The sequence below is a fragment of the Callospermophilus lateralis genome, chromosome 17 (genome assembly GCF_048772815.1).
Source record: "Callospermophilus lateralis isolate mCalLat2 chromosome 17, mCalLat2.hap1, whole genome shotgun sequence".
In the NCBI taxonomy this organism is placed as follows: domain Eukaryota; kingdom Metazoa; phylum Chordata; class Mammalia; order Rodentia; family Sciuridae; genus Callospermophilus; species Callospermophilus lateralis.
The window spans coordinates 41359864-41382492 of NC_135321.1; positions in this window are offsets into that span (position 1 = coordinate 41359864).

A 22629-nucleotide genomic window follows, 5' to 3' on the forward strand; every position below is an offset into this window, starting at 1 on the left:
GGACTAGCATTTATTGTATCTGTGCTTATTTACAGCTTCTAATCAGATCTCTGGGTAAAGTAATATTTCTGTGGGAATTACTTACTAAGGAATACAAGAAGCAGATACTTTAAATAAATGAAAAATTCAGTTTAAATATTAGGATATAAAAAAATTCCACAAACTGTTTGCCTTGGGATACTTACATAAAGTTGCAAAGAATTTCTTATAACTTCCGCAATTAACCATCAATGAAAATTTTATGGGATAATGAAATTCAAATATTCATATCAAGTCACTCACTGCAGTTGTCCCCAAATACACACTCATAACATTCCCCTAATTATTTCAGAAAACCAACTTCATCTAAAGTCATTCTGGTTATGGTTCTGTTTGGAAAATGCTGGAATGTAACTTACAGAGTATTGGCCACAAATCACAAGAAGCTGCAGCTACAGAGGCAAGCTATGTCTCTTGCCCCGTTAAACCCTAATCAATGAAAATCTTTAGCTTTAAAACTATTTATCTAATACAAACTGTCTTTGCTTTGGAATGCAGACATACCTGAGAATTTTCAACTTATTTGCAAATAAGATTGATTGATTCCAGGCTATTGAATTCTGCTTCAAAGGGAAGCTGTTCATAGAACAGAAAAAAATTGATGAGTGCTTATTGATATTCTACTTTATCATTTAGTCTAAATATGTTTACAGGTAACAATTAACAAACATCTTTATTTCTTTTCTTCTTAATATAGAAGAAACCAAATTTAACTGAGTTTCTGATGGAATTGGAGTTTAAATGAGGAAAGAAAGTGTTTTTCAATGACTGAAATGAAAACCAGTTTACCAATATCATAAACTGACAAGCAGTTATAGTTTTAAGACATTTAATGGATTTCCCATAATGTCTAATAATTTCTAAGTAATTGTCTAGCGTCTCAGTCGAGGCATCAAAATTTGAAAACACAGCTCTAATTTTATTTTCTGATCTCCATTTTTTCTCCCAGTTATGTGAAAAGAATATAATCTCTGATATAAAATGTTACAATGCTTTGGCTTACAAGGTGGAGAACAAAAAAATTACTTGTTGCTTTTTAAAAATATTCAGAAAATTATGTTAATTGGAAAACAATTTTGGGTATACCAACATTAAAGCCTAACAAAACTTATAGAATGTGATGATTTAAAATCACACTGATGAAGTTATTTGCTATTGTACCATGGTGGCTCAAGATTGCAAAAACTGAAGCAAAAAAAAAAAAAAATTAAAAACTCATATGGAAATGCCTAAAATTGTTTTGTTTTGTTTTACACTAGCTAAAATATTTAGCAGGCAAAGTAGTGAGAGATCAAATAAAAGTATGCTTTGTAAAGAATGAAAATTAATGTTTAAAATTTAATTTCAAGCGAATATTACACATGATATTGGCCTAAATAAACTCCATAATAAAGTGACTTTTAGCCAATAAATTTTCATTTTAGACACCTCCATGTGCCTAAAATATTTAGTTTCTTGGAATTAGTCACTTTATTACTAAATAAAAAATTAAAAAATTGGAAGGCAGTTATTATTTCTCTAAAGTCGCTGAACTGTACTTGGAAATTTTTGGAGTAAGTATCAATTTAAACAAAAAGATATGAAATAATGAGAGAAGAAAATGGGATACTGGAAAACGGTATTTGACCCTCAATTTCTGCAATTTATTTCATAAATTTTATACTGTTTATAAGATATGTAATATTTAAAGAGAAAATTAAGAATACTAATAATATAATTTCAAGCCATGGCTTTCTAGCCTTACGTTTATATTTAGCAAAATATTATGATAACTTTTCCATGTCATTAAATATTTTTAGGAAATATGGTATAATGTTCAATGTTCTACTAAAAGGATTATCATTACTTCATTAATCATTCTGCAATTGTTGACCATTCACATTCAGAAAAAAAAACGTATTTTAATTAATTCATAAATTTCATTTGATAGTATAACACATTCAGAATATAGTATGAAAAGAATGAGGAAGATTTTTACAAGACACTTTGTCCTGCAAAGAACCCACTTCCTGATTTTTTAATTCTGTCAAAAAGACAAAGGCTTTTCTTAAACTTTTTTTCTATCCACCTCCACTGCAAAGTTCTGGTATTCTGGCTGATCTCAAGTATACACCAGAAGAAAAAATGGACTAAAAAAAAAAACCTTAAAAAGAAAACCTGCTGAAGGATTTCAGGAGGACGGTGGAGCAGAGCTAGGCAGAGACACCTCGCCATCACCAGCCTGATCCCTCTCTAGTACAGAAAGAAGACAGTGAAAGAACAGCTGACTGGAGAGTTGGATGTCAGAATAAATGCTCTAAGACCCAATATTTGACAGTCTGAGTCTTGAACAGACTTGAAGTTTGGTTACTGGAGCAGAAAATAAGGACAGAGCTTCCTTATCCCAAACACAGACCAGGGTGAGGTGGGAGGGAAAGAGCACATAAGCTCACATCCTTAACAATAGCTGGAAAGAAAAGCAGAATACAACAGGAACAGAGGAGTCAGTGAAGGGGATCAAGCAGATTAACTCAAATTGTGGACTGAGAGCTGTGCAGGGCATGGCAGCCATTCTGTGAAGGGCACAGCTGGTCAACCTCCCTGGAAGAAATTAAATTAATACAGGATTTCCCCTCCTTCCGATAGCAACAAATAAAAACAAGGAGTACCTGAACAGCAAGGTGTCTCAATAATCCATTTAAAAGGAACTTGTAGAGGAATAGCTAGTAGCTGAAAGTTGCTAAAACACTCTCCCTCCACCATGGACAAGGGGAGTAGGGTGGAGCTGGACATTTCTAGGAGGTGCTAACCTACAAGCACTCTACACAACTTCCATGGGACTGTCTCAGTACTGGGCAGTGAAGGGGAGCAGCACTCACAGTTCACAACTTTGGGCAGTGGGATTTCAAACTCAGGTGGACTGGCTGAGTCTGTTTCTGGTCACAGGGACAGTACCTCTGTGATTTTCAGCAGTTCGTGGGATGCTTCTGCCCCACAGATCACCCTCAGCAAATACATAACCACAGGTCTTATGCTTGCAGACAGTCCCTATGCTCTGGGCCACTTTGAAGAGGGTTCTGTGGAGGGGAGTCGGTGCATAATGACCTGCTGCCATCAGAGTGACAGCCCTTGGTTCTGCATCCTATGCTTCTGCACAAAATAGAGCCAGCAAATGCAAGATAGCATCCTATGAGCATCCAGCCTCAGTTCGCTGGGCTGACAAAGGAGAACCAGCTGGTGTGAGGTCCATAGCAACCAGGGGAGTAGCTACTATGTACCAGCATTGACAAGAGATGGACATTCTCGAAAGGTCCCAAATCTTGATGAACTCCAAACCAGGAACACTCAATAATTTTTTTTCCATCTTGACATTGTTCACTATAAATAGGTTGAACATCAACTTTGATCATATATTACTCTTCATTTTGATTCAATAGTTTTTACCCTAATATTCAATATTATGCCTTCAACCCATTTGATAGTATTTCTTCTCAAGTTTTAAAGCATTTGTTAAAATTACTCTATCCTGTTTTCCTTGATAAGATTAACACTTGCTCCTCTTGACCTTTTTCCTCTTGTGTTACCTGCTGACTCAAATTCCCTCTATCCATCTTTTACCTCTTTTACTTTGTTTGTATTACTATTTTCTACCTTTTCCATTTTTTCACTTTTGCCCATTTTTTCATTCTTCCCTTTTTAGCCCCTATATACTGTTATTGTAATTTTATTAGGTTTAATAACTGATTTTTCAACCTATTCCAGAATATTACTTCAAGTTTATACCTGGATTAGAGAAACTGGAGAAAACTATCATCAAGTTTTTGGTCTTTCCTAAGTTTGATTAATATGTGGCTTTGCTCTGCAGTGGTTGCAGTAAATGGAAATTAGTCTCTTCTCTCAAAGTGGTTTTGGTACTGGAAAGAGTAGCAACACACACTGAGTGAAAGTATCAATACCTGGATATTTGCCCTGTCAGGGACCTTAAGAGAAAGAAGATCGTGAAATAATCCCGAGCATAAAAGAAAAAGCAATATTCATCCCAACAGATGGGTAGTCATAAAAGCAGTATGAAAAAGCAAGGGAATAACCCATCCCAAGCAGGCCATAATACTTCAACCATTGAGAAGTGTCTTTAATTAGAGGAGAATCAAGTCCAAATTAAGCATTAGAAATAAGTCAAAAGGGCAGAAAATAAAAATCATTTCTCTATAATAACCTTTACTAGAAAAGGTCAAAATTCTTCCATCAAAAGACATAGATTGGCAGATGAATTAAAAGCAAAGACCCAACCACATGCTGTTTATGAGCTACTCTCCTTACAAAGACATCCATAGAGTGAAGGTGAAAGAATGAAAAAATATATACCATGAAAATGAAAACAAAAAGAAAAAATTTGCAAAGTTCATAGTTAAATGTCCAAGAAGCTAAAAGAAGATGTAAGCAACTTAGAGGAAAAAAAATAACAAGAAATGAAAGATAATTGCAATAAAGAGGTAGAAAATTCTTCAAAAGAAACTAATTGAAATCCTAGAAATGAAAAACTTGACAAATTGAATAAAAAATTCAGGGGAAAGCATCACCAATAGATTAGGTCATTTTGAAGATAGTTTCTCAGGTCTTGAAGACAAAGTGTATATCTTGAAAATAAAGTCAACAGTAAAGAAAAAGTGTTAAAAGACCATGATCAGAATATTCAAGAAATTTGGCATAACATTAAGAGACCTAAATTAAGAATCATTTGGGATATATGACTTTGAAATACAAACTAAAGGAATATACAATCTTTTCAATTATAAAATACTAGAAAATTTTCCAAATCTTAAGAGCCAGATGGAAATCCAAATATAAGAAGCATATAAAATCCCAAATACGAAGAATCAAAAACAATCGTCTTCAAGACACATTATAATGAAAATGCCTAATATACAAAATAAGGATAGAACTTTTAAAGCCACAAATGAAAACAGCAGCTCACATTTAGAGGTAAACCAATTTGATTTTTTGTTGATTTCTCAACACCAACTTAAAAGCAGAAGGGTTTATTATAACATATACTAACCTTTGAAAAAAAATGGGTGCAACCAAGATTAATACATTCAGCAAAACTATCCTTCAGAATGAAACTGAAATAAAATGAAACAAAAAGCAAGCAGGGTTAACTATGCTCATATCAGACAAAGTAGACTTCAAGCAAAATCAGAAGAGAAAAAGAATGTCACTTCATACTGGTTAAGGGATTCATTCAAAAACAATGATTGTAAATATTTATACCCCAAACAACAGTGCATCTATGCATACAAAAAAAATCCCTTCTCAATATAGAGAATCAAATAGACCACAATAAAATAATGGTGGGTGATTTCAATCAAATTTGTACCATTGAATAGGTCATCCAGATATAAACTAAGTAATGGCTCTTCAGAACAACAAACGACTTTTAATCAAACTGACATCTTTAGAATTTTTTTGCACATCAAAAACTGAATTCACTTTCTTCTCAGTGGTACATGAAACTTTCTCTAAAATAGATTATATTTTAGGCCACAAAGCAAGTCATAGCAAATAGAAAAAATAAAGATAATTTATTGAATTCTATCAAATCAAAATGGAATAAAATTAGAAATCAACAATATAAAAACCAGAAAATATTCTAATCCCTGGGGATTAAATAATATACTTTTGAATGAGGAATGGATTGCAGAAGAAATCTAAAGAGAAATAAAACATTTCTTAGGAAGAAATAAAAATAGAAATATAAGAAAATCTTGAGACAGTATGAAGGCAATTCTAAGAGGAAAGTTTATAGCACTGAGTCCCTACATTAAAAAAAAAAAAATACCAGGCAAATAATCTAATGTTATACCTCAATGCCTGAAGTAAAGAATAAATATCAAAATAAGTATAAGACAGGAAATAGTCAAAATCAGAGCCAAAATTAACAAAATTGAGAATAAAAATACCAAGCATCAATGAAAAAAAAAAAAAGAATCAGATCGATTCTCAACTGAGTTCTAATGCCAATCATTCTCAAATAATTCCATGAAATATAAAAAGAGGATACACTGCCAAACTCCTTCTATGAATTCAGTATCACCCTGATATCAGACAAAGACACATCAAGAATACTTCAGACAAATATCCCTGATAAATGAGGATGTTTGCCTGTATGTTTAAATATTGGCAAACTGCCTTCAAATATGTTATGAAGATAGAGTACCATGATCAAGTGGATTTCATCCCAATGATGCAAGATTGGTTTGTTTTCACCTTATAAATAGAGTTAAGGAATTGAGATTTTATCTTACTTCAGTCAGAATGGCGATTAGCAAGAATACAAATAATAAGTATTTGTAGGGATATGGTAGTTAACTACTCTCATATCAGAGACGAGTTTTCATTTCTAGGATTTCATACATTGTTGGTGGAACTGCAAATTATCATAGCCATTCTGGAAAGCAGTATGGAGATTCCACACACACACACACACACACACACACACACACACACACACAAGGAGGAATGGAACCAACATGTGAGCCAATTATCCCACCTGAGAGTTTTTGGTTTGGATTTCTAAGTATAGAACACAAACACCAGTGATTAGAGCCTCAGGATTATCAGCAATGCCACACCTACAGTAAAGCATGTAGCACCAGAGAGAGAGAGAGATGTGAGTGAAAAAGTGGGCCTCTTCCATTCCTCAGATGTGTTCATTCAGATCTTACCTTCAGCACAGTTTGCTGAGCATAAGAATTGTTGATTCACTCTATTTCCAGGAACATAGCCATCCTAGAAAAGCTGGAAGGGGAAGGAGGCCTATGTTCTTTACTGTACCAATCAGAAGTGGGCTTTGCATCTCAGTGAGATAAGTGATGGAGAGAAGATTAAGTCTTTTGACTCCTATTTCACAGAGTTGTAGTTCTTTCCAAGTTGTAGTACATTTTCTTGATTAAAATGTTTTTTAATGGAACCAACATCTGACCCAGTTATCCTATTCATTTATTTCCTTCTATAATTTGTGCCATAATGTTTGTTTTATGTCTCTAAAATGATGCCTGAAAGTTTTAAATGGATATTTAAAAACATAAATTTTCATTATTTTTGAGAGGATTGGGTCTGAGAGACCCCTTACCCTATAATGCCACAAGTGGAATGCTTAACCTAGAGTTCTATGCAAGCAATATTTTCTTCAAAAATGAAGACCAGCAGGGCATGGTGGCACAAACCTGTCATCTCAATGGCTCTGGAGGTTGAGGCAGGAGGATAACGAGTTCAGAGCTAGCCTCAGCAACTTAGTAAGGCCCTGTGTCTAAATAAAATATAAAAAGGGCTTGGAATGTGGTTTAGTGGTGAAGTAGCCCTGGGCTCAATTCTTGATTAAAAAAAAAAAAAGAAGACAATTTCTTTATGATCAATGATACTAAACATTTTTTATGTGTTTGTTGATATTCTGTACAAATTCTTTAGAAAAATACCTATTCATGCCATTTGTCCATTTTAAAATTGTGTTATTTGATTTTTTTTTTTTGGTTTTGCAATTGAGTTGTAAAAGTTATCAACATATTCTGGATACTAGACATCTATGAAACACATATTTTGTAAGTACTATCTCACATTCTGTAATTTAATTTTAGACTTTTATTTTTCCCCAACATTATTGTGGTATAATTTTACCTGTAAGTCTTTACATTTTTGGTAATAGCTCTAGGAAATGATAGTCATCTTTAATAACTGATGTTAGGGAAGTAATATTGCACCACTGCACATGTAACATACAATTTTATAGTAGAAATATTTTCGTTATTCCCTTCTATAATTTGTGCCATTATTATTTCTAAATATATATTTCAAATCAAATATATATCTTAGTATAAAACAATTATAATATATAATAATAGTATATAAAATAGTTATAACCTATATATGTATCTAACAATGGTATATTAAAAGATAGTTTTAGTTTTTAATAGTTCATTGTCTTTTAAATAGATAAAAAAATTTAAATGTCCTTATATTTACAATGTTGAGTGTTCTTTATTGCTTTCTATGTCTCAAAGTTTCTTTCTAGTATAATTTTCTTAAGGCTAATGAACTTTAATATTTATTGTAGTCTAGATCTCCTGATGATCAGATTTTGCTCATTTGGAAATGTTTTTTTATTTCATTTACATTTTTTTTTGCGGCATGTTTTTGCCATATAGATAATTCTAGATTGACTGCAACTTGTTTTCCCAATCAGTACTCTATAACTCTGAGTCTATTGTCTTTTGAGTTGCACTGTTTCTGGTGAATAGTCATCAGTGACCATTATGATTTTCTTGTTTGAGCTATGATTACTTTTAATATATTTTTATTACATTTTAAGCAATTATAGCATTCCTTGTTGTGGTTTTATTATGTTCCCTTACTTGTAATTTGTTAAACTTCTTAAGATATTTTTAAATTAAATTTGAAAAATATTGGGGTATTATATCTACGCAAGTGTGTGCTATTTTTCCTTACTAAATTATCTCTTCATTTCCTCATGTGACACCACGTACTTGTGTGTAAGAATTTCTGTTGTCTCAAAGTTTACTGAAGCTTCCCCTGCTTTTTTTTCTCTGCCTTTCAGTCTTAAGCATTTTCACTTCTCTCTTTGTTGACTTACTATTTGTTTTCTATATCAACACTACTACTCAGCCTACTATTATTATGTATGGGAAATTATATTCTCAGTTATATTATTTAAATGTTGGCATTTATGTATCTATCCCATTTGAAATCCTTGTTTTCTAATACCAGTCTTTTTACCCGTGTTATCCTGGTTATGGTTAGGTTTTTCTAACTCTACATATATTTCTTCATTTCTAATACCTTTATTTTATTTATTTATATTTACGTGGTACTGAGAATCAAAGGCAGTGCCTCACTCATGGTAGGCATGTGCAATACCACTGAGCTACAACTCTAGCTCTATTTATTTATTTTTAATGTAATCAAGAACATTGTGCATGTTTCATTGTGAAGCATAAGAATTTTGTCAACTTCCTATAAAAAGGTTGTATTTTCTTCTGACAAACAGTAAAATTTACTGGTATATCTATTTTATCCCATGGAGAACTAACTTTAGACTATCAAAGGATGGATTTACTTGGCTAGATGTGGCTTCTCTAACTTCAACCAAAGGCCTAGACTATTTAGCCTCATCTCCCGATTTGGAATGGTTGTACCTTGAATGATTCCTATTACTACTTATATATAATGTCTTCTTTCTGTCCACAAGGTCTCCAGTAACTGTGCTCTGCCAATGCCTAGAGTCTTTGTATTAACAGGCAAAGATTAAGTATTTGGCCAACAGTTACAAGGGGGTCACAACTAGGCATCGTGGTGAACACCTTGAACAGCAGCTTGCGGGGCTGAGGCAGGAGGATTGCAAGTTCAAAGCCACTCTCAGCAAGATGAGGCACTAAGCAATTCAGTGAGACTGTCTCTTATATAAAATAGGGATGGGGACGTGGGTCAGTGGTGGAGTTCCTCTGAGCTCAATCACTTTCTTCTCTGGTCTATATTCTCTTTTTAAGTATCCTATCTTGCACAGTCAAGTCATCTCAACTCTGATTTTGGATCTCTTTTGTCTTCTGCCCAAGAAAACTATTGCACTGCATTTTGGTTCTATTGCACTGATTTTGGTTCTTTCCTATGTGTCAATACACACAAAGTGTCCTAGGCTGAATGTTGGGGTTAAATGAATCTTGCTTCATAATTTTTTTCCTTCCTCAAGAACATGGGCAGGTAATGCTTGTTGTCAATTACTGAAAATGGACACTTTACACACTTATATGTAAATAAAAATTATATATTTAGTGTATAACATATTAAATGTTATATATTATCATATATAATTATATTAATGTTACATATTTTTAAATTTAAAATCTAATTCAGTATGATAGTATGATAATATCTTCTAGCTACTTGATTATGTAGAACTAAAATTCCATGCTGAATATTTTTATTAAGAATCTTCCTAGTCGTTTAGCACTACCTACTTCTATTTTTTTTTTTTTTGAGAGAGAGAGAGAGAGAGAGAGAGAGAGAGAGAGAGAGAGAGAGAATTTTAATATTTATTTTTTAGTTTTTGGCGGACACAACATCTTTGTTTGTATGTGGTGCTGAGGATCGAACCCGGGCTGCACGCATGCCAGGCGAGCGCGCTACCGCTTGATCCACATCCCCAGCCCACTACCTACTTCTATTGGGAGACAAATTTAGATTCAAAAATCTGAATTAAAAATATTTTCAATCTTTGTCCAATTAAAGCATTGCATTGTGCCAGTGTAGAAATTTAAGATGTTTACTGAATATCTTGAAATTTGATATTGAAACTACTTTCTATCATAGTTTTCAGTACAGTATCTTCAAACTGTACATCTCCTTTGTTTTATCATTTACTTCCTTAAAATCTTGTCTCAGATACATGAAAAAAAACATAATTGGCATAATAAATAATCATCTGTTTGGACAGATAATATTCTGATATTCACATAATAAAATTATTTAAGAGTAGAGAATGAAAAAAATGTGAGACAATAAATATAGTGCCACCAGGAAAACCAGCCAAAGTCAATATTTTAAGTGCCATAAAGGTTGAATAAGTTAATAATTTGCACAATTACCATAATCCAGTAAAACTGGTAACAATTGGAAATGCATAAATAATTTTCTAGTTTAGCTACCTTCTTGAGTAGTAAGTGTGGCAATAAGTCTTATACATGTTACTCAATTATGCCTTGGACTGAAATTTCATACTGAAAGAATTGTTCTTTCCATTACTGATTTAATTTTTCCAGTGCAATAGCTTTAGGGTCACTGAAATTTTTAGTTTAATGATGGAGGCTATCTCCCTTGTGACATAGTGTTTTCTTACCAAAGAAATTAAAGTTTTCCAGAATTTTAGAAAGTCTTAAGGGAAATTCCTAAAAGGACTGATAGCCTTGGACCTTGGTCTTTCCGAGAGCAAAGTATATGGATTTTGTACTGTGGTTTATATTTCTAGGCCTAAATAACTATGCAATTATTTTGTAATTATAAGGCAATCATTTACTGGCAACTAGAAGTTTTTCATTTTTATGGTAATTCCAAGTATAACTACCATATAATTTGTAAGAAAGAAATAGCTGTGCAATTACTCTGTATTAGCACAGTAATTACCAAATATGTCCAGGCTTATTTGTGTCTTACAAAATAAAGATTCTCACACCTGCATACTACAATTGCATACCAGCTATGTATACTTTTCTTCATGTGGTCTATCATAAAACAATAGGCAGATGGGTTGGTATTCATTTCATCATAGCATTGTATTAGGTTATCAGTTGAATATAGTATTTTGTCACAGATGCTTCCCTATGATTGCAGTTGAATTGCTCCATTGTAGAAATGTGGACTCACTCTCATGACTGTAAGAAAAAGGTTAACTAATTAGACAAAGGCGTTTTGATGTCAAATAGATATGCAATGGAATTCTACCTTGTCTTACTTTTTGGCACAGTGATTTAAATGGATTACTTAATTTTTTTCATCTGTAAAATAATATTTAGGAGTTTATAAATTTCACATAAATTTCAGAGATGCTCTCAGATGAAGCAGGTAATGTTCATAAATTATATATCAGGATGGTAGATTTACTGAGTCACAATTCATTTCATGAATATCTATGTGCCAGGCATGTCTCAGTCAGTGGTGTAGTTACATCAGAAAAGCTTAGATAGACAAGTTGTCATAAAACTACAGAATTAACTTCTCACAGTTTGGGAAATTGGGACGTGTAAGATCAGAGTAACAACATGGGTGGGTTCTGGTGAAAGCCCTCTTCCTGGTTTGAAGATAGTCATGTCATTTCTGGGTCTTCATAGGGAAGAGAGCAGAGAAATAGGAAACAAAGCCTCTTGTGCCTCTTACAAGGGAATGAATTCCAATCATGAGCTCTCTACCCTGATAACTGAGGCCTCCACTTTCAAATATCACCACACTAGGGATTAGAATTTGACATATGATTTTGGAGGTGGGGAGAACAGCCAGTTCAGAGCAAGGGATTATATTAGACACTAGATAATAATGGAAACAGCAGGCTTAATTCTTGGCCCCATGAAGCTTAAGATCTAAAGAACATATCCATTTTAATTGAATTATCAAACACCTAAATGTACAAATTTTAATGTTTTTATTGTACATTATAATTACATGATAGTTGGGTTCATTTTGCCATACTCATATATGTATGAAATTTGATTTGCCCATTTCAGTCCCCAGTGTCTCTTCTTTCCCTCCTGTCATCCCTCTCCCTATTTTACTTTCTCACTGTAGTGGTATTTTATTTACTTGTTATTTTTTGTTGGTGCTACATACATATATATGTGATATTTTATTTACTTGATATTTTTATTGATGATTATACATATACACACACACACACACACACACACACACACGGAATTCACTGTGATACGTATATGCATTTACATGGCCTGATTTTGTCAAATTCATTCCAAATTTTCCCACCTTTCCCAACCCTCCTCCTTCTCCCTCATCTCCTTCTACTCCACTGATCTCCCCTCTGTACTTCTAGGATTATACATTCCCTCTTTTCTCCCCAGACTTTGCTGTAGCATCACATAGGAGAAAAAAATATTGGACCCTTGACTTTCCGAGTCTGGCTAATTTCACTTAGCATAATGATCTCCATTTCCATACATTTCCCACCAAACACTATAATTTTATTCTTCCTTATGGTTGAGTAGAACATCATTGTGTATCTATAGCATACTTTCTTTGTCCATATATTGATTGATGGGCATCTTTTATAACTTGGCTATTGTGAATTGATGTGCCAGTATCATTATAGGCTGATTTTTGTTCTTCTAGTTAAATACTGAAGAGTGAGATAGCTGGATCACATGTCTAATCCTTTTCTTTGAGGAATCTCGATGCTGCTTTCCAAAGTGGTTGTACTAATTTTCAGTCCCACCAACATGCATTGCACACATTTTTCCCCAACATCTTCAGCTAAATTTATTAGTTTTATGTTCCTAATAATTGTCATTTTAACTGGAATGAGATGAAATATCAGTGTTGTTCTCATTTGCATTTCCCCGATTTCTAGGAATATTGGTTTCTTAATGTATTTGTTGGCCATATGTATTTCTTCTTTACAACAGCTTTATTTGGAAAAGCCAAAAACTACTAGCCAAAAACTAGTCCATGTGTCTGTCTTGCATACCATTCAGCAATCAGTACTACTCAGCAATAAAGAGGGATACACTATTTGATGCATACTGCAGCTTGGGTAAAATTACAAGGAAATCACACTCAGTAAAGAACTCCCCAAAGTTTGCTCAATATAAGATTCCATTTTTAGAATATTTTTGAAATGAAAAAACTATAGAAATTGAGAGTTTTGTTACTATTGCTCTGTAGTATAGTTTAAGGTCTGGTACAGTGATGCCACCTGCTTACTCTTCCTGCTAAGGATTGCTTTAGCTATTCTAGAACTCTTATTTTTCCTCATAAATTTCATGATTGCTTTTTCTATTTTTATGAAGAATGTCATTGGATTTTGATTGGAATTGCATTAAATCTGTATAGTGCTTTTGGTAGTATGGTCATTTGATAATATTAATCCTGCCTGTTCAAGAGCAAGGTAGATCTTTCCATCTTCTACAGTTTCTTTGACTTCTTTCTTTAAGGTTCTGTAATTTTCATTATATATATCTTTCACCACTTTCGTTAAGTTGATATCCAAGTATTTTATTGTTTTTGAGGCAATTGTAAATGGGGTAGTTTTTCTCGTTTCCCTTTCTGAGGATTTGTCACCAATATACAGAAATGTCTTTGATTTATTGGTGTTGATTTTATATCATGCTATTTTGCTGAATTCATTTACTAGTGCTAGAAGTTTCATAGTGAAACTTTTAAGGTCTTTTAGGTATAAAGTCTTATCAGCAAATAGTGCCAATTTGAGTTATTCTTGTCCTATGTGTATCCCTTTAATTTCTTTCATCTGTCGAATTGCTCTGGCCAGTGTTTCAAGAATTATGTTAAATAGAAGTGGTGAAAGAGGGCATTCCTGTCTTGTTCCAGTTTTCAGAGGGAATGCCTTTAATTTTTCTCCATTTAGAAAGATGTTGGCCTGGGGCTTAGCATAGATAGCCTTTATGATGTTGAGATATGTTCCTGTTATCCCTAGTTTTTCTAGTGTTTTGAACATAAAGGGGTGTTGTATTTTGTCAAATGCATTAATTTTCTGCATCTATTGAGATGATCATATGATTCTTATCTTTAAGTCTATTGATGTGATGAATTACATTTATTGATTTCCCTATGTTGAACCAACCTTGCATTCCTGGGATGAATCCCACTTGATCATGGTGCATGATCGTTTTATGTTTTTGTATTCAATTTGCCAGAATTTTATTGAGAATTTTTGCATCTATGTTCATTAGAAATATTGGTCTAAAGTTTTCTTTTTTTGATGTGTCTTTGCCTGGTTTTGGAATTAGAGTGATACTGACCTCATAGAATGAGTTTGGGAGTGCTGCCTCTTTTTTTATATCCTAAAATAAATTGAAAAGTATTGGTATTAGTTCTCCCTTAAAGATCTTATAGAACTTGGCTGTGTATTGATCCAGACCTGGGCTTTTCTTGGTTGGTAGACTTTTAATGGTATCTGCTATTTTGTCACTTAAAATTGATCTGTTTAAATTGTGTACATCATCCTGATTCAATTTGGACAAATTATGATTTTAAAAATTTGTCAATGCCTTTGAAGTTTTCTATTTTATTGGAGTACACGTTTTTTTCTAATTATCTTCTGTATTTCTGTAGTTTCTGTTGTGATATTTTGTTTTGCATCACGTATGTTAATGATTTGAGTTTTTTCTCTACGTTAGCATGGATAAGGGTCTGTTAATTTTATTTATTTTTTCAAAGAACCAACTTTTTCTTCTGTCAATTTTTTCAATCGTTTCTTTTGTTCCAATTTCATTGATTTCAGCTCTGGTTTTAATTATTTCCTGTCTTCTGCAGCTTTTGGTGTTTTTCTAGGGCTTTGAGTTGTAATGTTAAGTCATTTATTTGTTGGCTTTTTCTTCTTTCAAGAAATGAACTTTCCTCTTAGAACTGCTGTCACAGTGTTCTAGCGATTTCGATATGTTGTATCTGTGTTCTCATTCAACTCTAAAATTTTTAAATCTCTTCCTTGATTCTTCTGCAACCCATTGTTCATTCAGTAGCATATTACGTAGGCTCCAGGTGTTGGAGTGGATTTTATTTCTTATTTTATCATTAATTTCCAATTTCATTACATTATGATATGATAGAATGCAGGGTAATATCTCTACTGTTTTATATTTGCTAAGAGTTGCTTTGTGGCATAATATATGGTCTATTTTAGAGAAATATCCATGTGCTGCTGAGAAGATAGTGTATCCTCTCATTGAAGGATGAAATATTCTATATATGTCAGTTAAGTCTAAGTTATTGTTTGTATTATTGAGTTCCAAAAACAGCATGGTATGGTATTGGCACCAAAACAGACTGGCATACCAATGGTACAGAATAGAGGACACAGAGAGTAACACACCAAATTACAATTATCTTACATTAGACAAAGGTGCCAAAAACATGAATTGGAGAAAAGATAGCCTCTTCAACAAATGGTGCTGGGAAAACTGGAAATCCATATGCAACAAAATGAAATTAAATCCTATCTCTCACCATGCACAAAACTCAACTCAAAATGGATCAAGGACTTAGGAATAAAACCCAGAGACCCTGCATCTAGTAGAAGAAAAAGTAGGCCCTAATCTCCATCATGTGGGATTAGGCCCCAACTTTCTTAATAAGACTCCTGTGGCACAAGAATTAAGATCAATAGTCCATAAATGGGATGGACTCAAATTAAAATGTTTCTTCTCAGCAAAAGAAACAATTTGTGAGTCTACATCTTGGGAGCAAATCTTAACCCTTCACACATCAAATAGAGCATTAATCTCTAGGATATATAAAGAACTCAAAGTGCTAAGCCCCCACCCCCCCCCCCCCAGAATCCCAAATAACCCAATCAATAAATGGGCCAAGGACCTGAATGGACACTTCTTGGAAGACAACATACAATCAATCAACAAATATATGAAAAAATATCTATCATCACTAGTAATTAGAGAAATGCAAATCAAAATCACTCTAAGATTTCATCTCACTCCAGTTAGAATGGCGGCTATCATGAAGACAAACAACAAGTGTTGGCGAGGATGTGGGGAAAAAGGTACACTCATACACTGCTGGTGGGACTGCAAATTGTGGCAGCCAATATGGAAAGCAGTATGGAGATTTCTTGGAAAATTGGGAATGGAACCACCATTTGACCCCCTATCCTTTTCCTTGGACTATACCCAAAAGGACTTAAAAACAGCATACTATAGGGACACAGCCACATCCATGTTTATAGCAGCACAATTCACAATAGCTAACTGTGGAACCAACCTAGATGCCCTTCAATAGATAAGTGGATAAAAAATGTGGCATATATACACAATGGAATATTACTCAGCATTAAAAGAGAATAAAATCAGGGCATTTGTAGGTAAATGGATGGCGTTGGAGAAGATAATGCTAAGTGAAGTTAGCCAATCCCAAAAAAACAAATGCCAAATGTTTTCTCTGATATAAGGAGGTCGATTTATAATGAGATAGGGAGAGGTAGCATGGAAGGAATAGATGAATTCTAGATAGGGCAGAGGGGTGGGAGGGGTTATAAATGATAGTGGAATATGAGGATCATTATTATCCAAAGAACATGTTTGAAGACATGAATTGGTGTGAATATACTTTGTTTACAACCAGAGATGAAAAATTGTGCTCTATATGTATAATAAGAATTGCATTGCATTCTGCTGTCATATATAAATTAAAAAATAGTGAAAAAAAAACCCAGATTTTTTGTGGTTGCAAGGAGATGGGAGGAAAAGTGGCTGTGTTATAAACAGCAACAAAAAGCAAATTTGTCATCACAGAAATATTCAGTTATCTTACTGTGTTTATGGATATGTGAACATATAAATGTATCACAATTGTGTAAAACTAAACACACAAATACAACATGAGTACAAGTAAACTTGGGTAAAGGTTCATAAGGTAAGTGGATTTGTCTGTATTAGTAACATAAGTGTGATGCTGTTCTTTGGTTTTCAGAATGTTAACTATTTTGAAAAAGTGGATAAAGACACAAGGGATCTCTGAATTATTTCTATTATAACTACACATAAATGTATTATTAGCACAACAAAAAACAATTAAAAAATAATTTTTTAATTAAAGAGAATGTTGTATTTTTATGAAAACTCCTCCCCACTAAAAAAATCCTGTAATAATACAAAGATAGAATGAGTTAAGAAAGGCTTGAGAAAGAATAAAACCTGTGACAGATGAAGCATGACATATTCAAAGAAACAAAAATGATGCACTTGTGTGCCTGTGTGGGTGTGTGTGTGTGTATGTGTGTGTGTGTGTGTGTGTGTGTAGCAAAGAATGGGGAATTCAAAGTTCAAGATAAAATAAAGATATAATCAGAGGCACATCAAATGATCTGATGATGAACCTAAGTGACATCATCAGATTTCAGTTTGGAAATTATCATCATGACAAACACTATGTTTGAAGGGAATTAAATACAGAATTACTCATCTTGTTTCTCTTCCAAAATTTTTAAAAAAGCAAAAATAAAGGCATCTTAAACGTATACACTCATAAGTTCAAATTGATTAGGATAGCAAACAGCAGCAGATGCCAAAACTTTTGATGTCTAGAAACCCATTGACAGATGACCAATTCAGTGAAAGGAAGTTTTCAGTTTCAACAACCTTCAATAGAGATGAGAATCTGTTCTCCAAGAGGCTCCTATCTTGCATTCTCCCGTAATAGGGAAGTTGTAGCTGCCCCAAGAAAGATCCTGGGGGCAGCAATTGTTTATAATTTTATATAGAGAAAAGTTGGTTGATTTGGTTCCATTCTCATCCCAACCAGCAAGAACACTACTACATAAGCAGAGGCCCATATCCCTTGGGATACTCTGATAGCACACCTCCCACCTGTGTGTAGAACTTCAATTGACAGAAATTTGTTCCACTCTAATCCACCCATTCACCCTGGAAAGATATGCAAGAACAAAAAAGGAGAAAGGAAAACTACAAAGGAAAGAAAAAGGTTAATTCAAAACAGCTAGTAAAATAACTAAATAAGTGAAAGATTTTAATTAAAATTATTAAAATTAGAGCAATTGTGTACAAAATGTTCTTCCACATAGCATATCAAGTAGTGAGTGTATTGCAAATGTTTCAAATGTTGCAAATGTTTGGGTGGGGAATGACTTAACACTCTGACTGGAAACATTGACTCAGCAACAAATAATAATTTAAACACACACACACATACACACACACACATACACACACATACAAGTGCATCATTTTTGTTTCTTTGAATATGTCATGCTTCGTCACAGGCTTTATTCTTTCTCAAGTCTTTCTTAGCTCATTCTACCTTTGTGTCATTACAGGATTTTTTAGTGGGGAGGAGTTTTCATAAAAACTGCACAGGGAACTGAACATGCCGGTTTGTTTTTGGTTGGCCTGATTTTGACTGGCAGCCCAGATAATGCATCTGAACCACAACTACTTTTACTCTCAAAGTTCATGGGTTGGATGATTGATTATATGATCACTACAACTATCTAAAACCCCTCTCCCAATTGCCACATAAAATTCACATGATAATAAAAGACAAGCCCTCAACATACCCTTAAAAATTATAATCTATTATTGAACAGAAACCAATCCCCTGATACGGATGACAAGTTATTAGCAATGATCAGTGTAATAATTTTGAATATTTTTTTAATGAGCGAAACAATTTTAAATGGAAAACATACATCTTAAAATTTGAATGAACTCCACTTGCAAGGATTTTATGAGAAGGGTGACACTATCATAATAGAATTTTGAAAATGTATATTCAATTTTATTCCCTATATATAACAACAGGCACAGAATAGGCAAAAGTGGGACTAATATTCAGATTCTGGAGATCTATTTTTAAAGTTTCCCCTGTTGCTTTTCATTAAGGTGCCAAGAGGTTTTTTTGCATAGCTGGCAAAAAAATGAAATCTTTCATAATTTATTGAAATTCACTTAATGTTCTGTCAGCCATCACAATTTATTACAGTATTGTCCAGAAAGCCAGAGTATAATAATAGGATACAATATGATATATTACAGAATAAGCCAAGTAAGGATGAGCCTCAATTAGACAGAAAAATGAGATTGTTTTAAGGATATAAAACTAAAACTGTGTCTATACTTCATAATTTCTCAGCCCAAAGCCACCTAGAATTTTAAGCAAAAAAAAAAAAAAAAAAAAGAATGCATTCTTTAAACGTACCATATAATTAATTGATAGGTAGCAAGTGTGATATTTCCTGGAGTTTAGGTTACTGCAAAAGCAGAGGCATTTCACTAGTACCCATTACTGTTGGCTAGCCTTGCTAAGCAAACCAGTTGAAAAGTGATGATGTGTTTTCAGAAGCATCCGAAAAATGTCCATACAGCCTGAACAAGCATATTCTGGTGTCTAAAACACCAAAAAAATTTGGTTGTTAAAAATGGAAAAGGAGAATTCTACCATCTAAGAAACTCAAGTCACTAAAAAAAAAAAAATCACATTTTTGAAATTCATTCAAAGTACACTTGAAGGCAATATCATGATACATGGTAGAGAGTTTCCATTAGAAGTAGCGTCTGTCAGAAGAGATTTCCAGCCTAAAGAAAATTTAATTATCTCAATTACCTTCCCTTAAAAAATGTTCTTTGCCCCAAATTTGAAAAACTGAGTTATTCATTTCATACAGTAAGAGGAACTGAAGAAAATATATAGAGGAAAAATATGTATTAATGGTTTAAAGAAAAATTTGAGTAGTCATATGATAAATAATAATTACAGTGTGACAATTATGCTTTTAATATTCTTCACCAAATGTTCAGGGATGCTGTTCACATGTGTGTTTGCTTATCTGCTTAAAGAGAAGTCAATCGATCTGAATTTTCAATGCCATTTCCAGAATGGCATGAAGTTCATGAACTTCTGAAAAAAATCCTTACACAAGACTTCTTTATAAATCATGTTGTATCATTGCCAAATAAATGGATTTACTGAATAAAAATATCTGTAATGCTATTATGAAAAACAGGAAGTTTTATCATCTTGTATCTGGATATAAAATGCCATTCTTTAAAGTGACAATAGGTTTTCAATTTAGAAAAGAATAAATTTATTTCAATACTTCAAAATTTTTATCTGGGACCCTAAAGTATTAAATCTGAAACAAGAGTTAGAGAAATGCATTTCACAGGAAATGGTCTGCTCATTGCAGGATTTCATCTCATTTTGTCCTTATATCACCTCAGAAAAAGACAATAAAGTATATTCTAGTAACTATACTACTTCAATATATACATTTTCCCGATAAACACAGCCTTGTTTTCTCTCCACTCCCACCCCACCTGCAACTGTGTCATCTGGCTCTATGGTCACCTCTATGCCTCAGCATTTTTGCTATCCTCAGAACACAGCAGGTGCATGATTCGATTTGAGTGCATTTTCTTGAGTCCCATTTCAGAATGGGAGTATCATACCTTTAATAGAGATTATGCTGCTTAAAATGCTGCCAAACATTTGCATTTGCAACTAAAGCTTTGAATAGCTTAATCAACACACAGACAGAAACCGGTGTGTATATTACCTTATCCTTCATTGCTCAGATCCTATTCCTCTGTTACCACAATTATAGATTTCAAGGAGCTGACGGTAAAATCTATTGGCAATGTCAGTGCAGTCATTTACAAATATTGTTGCAAATTTTGGAGTCATTCAAATCAGTGAATACTTAATTGTATCCAAATTTATGTGATGAATGGGAAAACCTATTTGTACATCTCCTTGGATATAAGAATTGTCATAGAAAGAAACCTTGTTTAAAGTATTTGTTTCTAATGTAATACTCATTGTTTTTCCATACTGTGAAGTTTTCCAATGGTATGGTTAAGCAGTGGAAATTCAGGGATGGACAGCAATGAATAAATAATAGAAACAAAAAAGCAGTAAAAAAAAACCATGAATTCATTAAGTTGTCTTAACTCGTTATAGCATAAATGCTAATTTCTTCCCTAAATATTACCCTAATTCACACTGCTTCAGCCACTTTTTCAACTCCTTCACTGGTATCCTGGGCAGCTTCCATACTTTCGTGATGGCTCTTAGTTTCTATATTAGTCAGGGCTCTTCAGAAGAACAAAACCAATAAAATATGTATATAATTTTAAAACAAGATTTATTAGGTTGACTGGAATAATTGGAATCTGGATAATCCCACAACGGCTATTGCATGCTTCAGAGTCAGGGAAACCAGACCAAGAAGCAGGAAGTCTCAGAAAAAGAAGAACCAAAGATGCTGTCCCTGTTTAAGGTACAGGCGCTCCATGGAAAGTCACTGGTTTGAGTTCACTTTCAAAAGATACAGAATTTGGAGTCTGAGGTCCACAAGCAATGGCAGAGGCAGAAAATAAATAAATAAATAGATAGATAGATAGATAAATAAATAAAAAGAAACACCATGTAAAAGTATCAAGCTTGTTCACCAGGAATTTGGGTTTTGGTTCCATCTGGATTCCTGGTATAGTATACAATAGTACCCATATTATATTAAGGGTGGGTCTTCTCTCCTCAGAACTCTGACCCCCTGCCAATCATCTCTGGAAACTATTATAAATATTTATGTCCCAAACAATGTAATGGGTCATCTATGTACATCAGACAAACCCTTCTCAATTTCAAGAGTCAAAGAGACCACAATACAATAATACTGGGTAGACTTTAACATACTTCTCTCACTACTGAAAATATCTTCCAAACAAAAACTAAATAAGGAAACTATAGATCTAGATAATATAATCAATAATTTAAACTTAACAGACATTCATAGAATATTTCATCCATCAACAGGCAAATATATTTTCTTTTCAGCAGCATATGACTCCTTCTCTAAAATAGACCATATCTTACACCACAAAGCAACTCTTAATAAATACCAAAAAACAGGGATCATACCCTGCATTCTATCAGTCCACAATGGAATGAAATTAATGATAAAATAAAATATCAATGAAATCAATGATAAAATTAAAAAAATAGAAGCTACTGTAACAAATGAAAACTAAATAATATAGAATTGAATGGTGAATTGATAGTAGAAGAAATCAAGGATAAAATTTAAAAAATTCTTGGAGGTAAATAAGAACATGTTGTGTACATACACAACATATCAAAATCTCTGGTACACTATGAAGACAATACTAAGAGGAAAGTTTATTGCATTGAGTGGATTCATTAAAAGAATAAAAAGTCAACAATAAATGACCTAACACTACATCTCAAAGCCATAGAAGAAGAACAAATCAACACCAAAACCAGTAAAAGACAGGAAATGATTAAAATCAGAGCTTAAATTAATGAAATTGAAACAAA